This window comes from Montipora capricornis, chromosome 7 (assembly GCF_036669925.1).
Source record: "Montipora capricornis isolate CH-2021 chromosome 7, ASM3666992v2, whole genome shotgun sequence".
NCBI lineage: Eukaryota > Metazoa > Cnidaria > Anthozoa > Scleractinia > Acroporidae > Montipora > Montipora capricornis.
In genome coordinates this window covers 17590036-17596374 of record NC_090889.1, presented here as the reverse complement: position 1 = coordinate 17596374, position 6339 = coordinate 17590036, and the positions used below count along the sequence as shown (strand labels likewise).

General features: G+C 40.5%; 1 pseudogene; it reads right to left on the bottom strand.

Moving 5' to 3' along the window:
* Positions 1 to 1977: 1977 nt before the first annotated feature.
* Positions 1978 to 6339, bottom strand: part of LOC138055726 (uncharacterized) — a 7436-nt pseudogene continuing 3074 nt past the window's right edge.

Below are 6339 nucleotides of genomic sequence, written 5' to 3'. Positions count from 1 at the left end.
ATACAAAGACCAAAGTAGTACCGGTGACAGAATCCCTTTAATGCTGGGTGATTTTTGGCTCAAATTGATTCCTCGAACTGACAACATAATACTCATAGTTCTTACGACATTAAGCAACTCTATTTGCTGTATTTGTATATTTCTACGATTAATCCGGGTACATACATGTTGCCTGAGCTTGATAAAATCCTAAACAAAGCGACGTAGATTTTTTCAAGGGTTTGACTGAAATGTGAATTTCATCTTCAATTCATTAGAGTGACAGCTGATAAAAACGCAGTGCGGCCAAAATTGGGATCAAGTTCTTGACAAACAAAACTGGTCTTAAAAAGGAGACAATTTTCCCCGCCCTTCCCCTATTCAACGCAGCATCAAGAGCCCCACTGACTCCTCTACCCAATTGGTAAACTCATCGCTACCTCCAGAGTTTCCTTTACGTACGACATTTAGCTTCACTCAGTTGTCAAAGGATAAACGATGTGACCACACCTGAATAAATGTCTAACCCAGTTAAGCTTTATGTCGACATTTACCCCCTGTCCATGCAGCCCAGGCGCAAGCGCAAAGACGCCCCCTATAAACGAACTCAGATTATAATAAAAGGTTGTTTAGCCGAGCACTAGTGCTCTACTTATTGGGGAGACTACAAATCAACTGAAATCAGAACAAATCAAATAAAATTCATAAAATTGCTGGGAGAGAAGCGAAAGCGGACTGGGGCGATTGCCCTTAAGGCGAAACGGTCCAAAGTCGCCTGTGCTGGGCATTCCTGTCGTGATATAAGGGCGGTTGTTGACATTATATTACCAGCGTGTGCAATTAAAAATCGGAACGCATTGAAGATCTGGCAGTCTTGTGGTCGCTGGCTCGCCGATGCGGAAAAACCCATAAAATGCGAAAGAGACATAGCTCTGTTGTGAGTTCGTTGAAAAACCAAAGAGGTGGTAGGCTTGCAAGACCGGGCGAGAGATTGGAAGACGAACATCACTATTGCGACTGTAGTTCACCACTGATAACGTCTGTAATATGAACTGGCGCCCGAGTTCTTACGTACCCCGGCTCCGACAATAAGGGAATAACATGACTTTTTTCGGGAATATTGTTTATTTGCGCCCTTGTAGTGTCATTTGCGGCCCGAGCGCGAATTATCATTATCGTTATTATCAATAAACAAGGCCAAATGATACCAAGAATGCGAGTTTTAATAATACAAGCTAGGTGAATAACGAATTCAAAGTCACTTCAAATCATCATGTCAGTGTTGATTGAACAAGCTATTAAAGAATCAACTCAAAATTACCGAAAAAATGCGTAAAATCGTCTATAAATAATAGGCATATCACAAAGTTGAGGGAAGAACCAATCAGCTGTAGGGCTGATAATGCATTAGCAGCCCGCTGTCAGTCTTTTGCGGCCCGCTGAGCGTGTGTTTTGAAGAGGCCGATTTTCTCTTTGGCCGCGTATTTTGATAATAATGCTAATTGTTACATTTAGAACTGGTACTCATTTTACCGATCTCAAAAGGCGACATGCAAAACTTTTTAATGTTTTAGCCGCACGAAAAATGAAGCGGCAGGAAACGCTTTGCAGACAAAGCCCTGCATTCTGAAAACCGCCCACTTGACCTGCAATACCTGAGTGCGCAAACCAGGATTTGATGCTGTCATCGCCTGTCACAACCAATAAAAATTTTCATAGCGGAAATGAACTATGGCAAGAGACGGCTTCAGAAATAACTATAATTCCCAACTATGGAAATGTTTTCGCAAGAATACCCCCACCCCGCAATGATAATTTTGCACAATAAGACATTCAGAAGTAAACACTGAGGTTCCAAATGCTGCGAACAAAAGTGCTTCTTTTGAAATGTTAGAGTACCTGAAATCCGAAAGAATGTTGTTGTGTAACAAGTGGGGGGGGGGGGGGGGGCGGGGGGTGGGGGGGTTGTGAGATTTCTTGCGTCATGTTGAGCAAAATGGCGCAATTATTTTTTTGATTTTGGTCAACTGGAATTTTCTATGAATTTTTGAAATACGGTTTGTCCCAAGACCGAGTGAAAGGAAGACTGGCACTAGTGACGTAAGACTCCGACATTGGCAACACTGACATTTGTTAAGAAACGACTTCAGTCTAGTTTCCAGTTCAGATTCTGAGGTCTCCGAAATAGAAGATTACGAGTTGGAAGTCGAAGGCTTGCCAAACTCGAGCGATGAAGCCACAGATGCAGAAGAAACGCAAGAGGCATGTGCCGACAAAGGCAAGAAAGAAGGAAGGAGGAAAAACTGGAGAAACCACTTCAAAAGCGCTTTAATGAAACAGTGTCGAACGTTGCTACAGCCACAGACAACTCATTTCTCAGGCATTTTTTAGCTCTGACTAGCTCGCTCTCACCGAAGTCACAAATCAAAACGATTGAAGTCCGGGTTTTACGTCACAAATTATACTCGACCCCGTACCCTTTTGGCCAATTCTACGGCTCAGTAATGGGTTTTCAAACCTCGATTTTTCTCCACTTTGAAAATTCATAGAAAATTCCGGTTTTGACCAAAGACAAAACATTTGGCGCCATTTTGCACTGCATGATGCAAAGATACACCTGGTCTTAAAAAATGGGGCTTACAAGCACTTTAACGACAAGGGAGCTAACTGCTCGATGTAACATTTCTTCAAAGAATATCTCTCTGCCATTTAGCCTGCGTAGTGAGCGATTTTCAGCGAACGAGAAGCGAAAATGAGTCCAGCGAAAGCGAATGACTTTTTCTGGCATCTTTCGAAAGATTCATTCGCCTTTCGCTCGCTGGAAACGACAGGTTTAAAGTGCATGTCACTTTTCACAGGTCACTCGTTTAAAATCCTCTACGAATACTAAACTTAGGCCTCGTTAGGCCTAAACCTAAGTTAGCCAATTTGAAGGACTTGGGTTACTTTAGTATAGGTAAACAATGACCTGTGGAATGTGACCTGCGTTTTAAACCTGCCGCGCTGGAAAGGCTTGCAACGTAGTCGACGGGAAGACGTCAGCCTCGTTCCCAGGGCTTTTCACCGCCGAGATTAGGAGTCCTACTCTCTCGTTCTCGAGACTGATAATACGATAATCATATAGTATAAACCGGCTTTGAATATACGATTACATTATTTCATGACACTGACAGTTGGAAAGAAATTCTGGGAATTCAACATTTTTCTTTTAAAAGACAACCCAGATATCCGAACCTACGATTCTTAGCTCACCTGTCACCGCTCCTGACTACTAAACCAACGAGTCGTCGTTTGCTTAGATAAAATTTCTAAACAATAATCTAATTTATTTGTCATAAGACCGGGCTGTAAAAGTGCGATAACACTCGCTAACAAATTATTTTAGACAACTAACGAGAAAGGTCCGGCCACACTTAAAACAAAGCTAACCATTTTGAAACCAGCGCTTAGGATTTATCATTGATGAATTATAGTGATCCTATTCTAGATGCCAGGCAACAAATATCAGAGAAACTTTGTAATTTGTTCATCGTGGTCTAGTGAAGAGGAGCTCTTCCTATAAACCGAAGCTCCTTGTTCAAATCCTGTCCACGGCTAATTTTACTTTTTTCTTTTTATCTGCTACCACAAGTCGTGGGAGTTAAACCAGTGTATATGGCATGTAATTATGATTATCATTTATTCAACGCAGGGTGACATTAGGGCCGTTTTTTCGACAGATAATAAGCCGCGGCTTACATAAGACGCGAACACCCGGTTTAAATTGTACAAAATCGACGTTCACTGCTTTCTCAAGCCGCGGCTTATCCTGGCCTGGGAGTTCATACTCGAATGAATAGTTACTCTCTATTATGTAACTCTCGAGAACATGTTGTACTCCCGGGTTGAAAAGCCCTGGGAACGAGGTTGGGAAGGACATTATTTTGAAATTTAGGCACTGAGAGGTGTCAACCAAAAAAACCGAGCCGCGCCGATCAGAGACCCAGTTCGTAGGCGAACGGAAGGTTTCAAAATCGAGGGATTTGTACGCAAGCGTTTTCTTCTCCTCTCCTCTCCTCCCCTCCCTCTCAATTTTTTTCTTTGCACTCGCCCTATTCTCGCGCAGCCAGAAAAATGAAGCTACAAATTGGACCTTACTAAAATGGCACTTAGAGGCTACTGAATGGTGCACGTATGGGGAAGATGATTTAGTCCTTGCGGAATCATTTAGTGGCAAAATATGTTACCATTCATTTTTTATATTTTGTTCAAAATCTTTTAAACTACAATAGTTCAATTGTGATTTTTTTTCCTTGTTTCAAAGAGGAAATTTGAAACAGAAGATATCCCTACTCGATAGCAGTTTTTAATATTGAATTCTTATTGTCAAATGTGATGCAAAATATTACATTGGTGATATTTTAGGGGAAGGTATCGATACAGATATATATATTTTTTATTGTCTTTAAAGATGTCTATTGATCTACCTTACAAATTTATTCGTCTCCGGGAGACGACGGCGCCAACGAGAACGTTGTCTACAAATATTACTTCCCGTTATTGTAAATATTTCATGGTGACTCCAAGTCGTTCGCAATGGAAAGTGTTTCATTCATTCATTCATTCTGTTCTCTCACAGAAATATAGATAGCAACTTCCTCTGCTCGCATATAGCACAGCTATAGTCGAGGTGGGCAGAGGACACTTGAACATAAAGTAATCAATAGGAGGAGATTAAGAAAAGAAAGTAAAGGAAAGGAAATAAAAAGAGAAGAAAAAGGAAGATAGATCTATATAAACGATACAAAGACGAAATAGAGTTATTACAATACGTTGTAAAATTACAGAATTACAAGCCTATTTTACATTCATCTTGCTTAATTTATTAACTAAAGTAGGTGTGTTCCAGAATACGTAAAAGGAGCTGATGTAAAGAAACTTTGAGTTTATGCTTAGGGAGTGTTCGGATACTTTGTCAACATTGTGGGAATAAAATTGGAATGAACGGTGTGGTTGTTTGGGGAAAAAATTAAAAATACTTCTCAGGTTCTCGCGTCCTCTACACAACTTCAAATTTGATCAATTCTCATCATTAGGGAGCTTACACAACAGGACTGCAGGAAGACTTAGGACGGTCGAATGATATAGGCAAATATTTCGCGTAGGATTGGAAATGCACAGTCTCCCGCGACATTTTTTCGTCATTCTGGCGTCCTGAGTCTTCCAACCGTCCTTTTGCTTAAACTCCTTTTTGTCAGGACGAGGACAGCAAAGAAATGTACCAAAAGGCAAAACGCACGTGCAGGGAGTGCAGAGCCCCAATTGTTTTGTGGTGTTTTCGTAACTATCGTCGTCGTCTATCATAAGGTCCCTATTAAGAGAGACTATCACTGCATTGCAGTTGATTTTGTGACGTTTTACCAACTACTCGCCCCTTTTCGCTAAGCAACTAAACGTCAACCAAGAAATTACTTTTGAAAACACAACTCAAAACTTTAAGCCAAGCAAAGCTTCAAAACTTAAGTCAAGCACACAAAATGTAAGTAACAAACAACAGGGATAAACTTTGAAAAACTGTTGGGTTGAACAGTTTTCAAAAACAATAATTGCAATCCAATTCAATCTTATTCAAATTTGCCCATCCGTGCCTCCTTTTATATTTGATGCTTTATTCAAACATTCCCTTAGTGCTTTAGGTAGTTGTTTTTGTTTCGCTTGATTTGGTTACCAGTTCCCAGTCGCTCAATTTTGGGGGCTGAATTTCGCGATACAGCTCGTTTAAGCTTGTATCAATTCTGTGGTTTAGTTTAGCCAGCTTAGGGAGTTTTTTGACTGCACAAAGACTATTTGGCTTGGGTACCGATGCAAGGGTAAAACAGGATTGCATAAGCAAAATTCACAATGGTCCACTCTTCCTACAATTAACACATGCTCAAAGATCATTCGATTTCATTCTTTTAGTTTTGGCAGAAGTACTGAAAACCACGAAGAATGAACTCTTTGTGGTTGTGGATGAGACACAAAATCCTGTAATACTTCCTTTTATATACTTATCTCTGACTCAATCTTCTATCTTCATGCCCGATTAATTAATAACAACCTTTTAACAACTACAGACATCTACCGTGCTCTCATGTAATTTCTTATTTTGACGCGCAAGTGCCCTTGTTCATCCTATTCAAGGGAAACATATTCCTTTCGACTGTGAGCGGACCTGCCAAACCTAATCAAAAATGTTGTCTTTTACGGATTCCTTGCACAGGTCTGTGCTTAACTTGCAGATTATACTATTTTCAGTGTCATCACTATAAATCGTGGCAAGCCACGGCTAATCTCAAACTGTGTTCGAAAATAAGAAAATACCTAACAAGCTGAATAAGA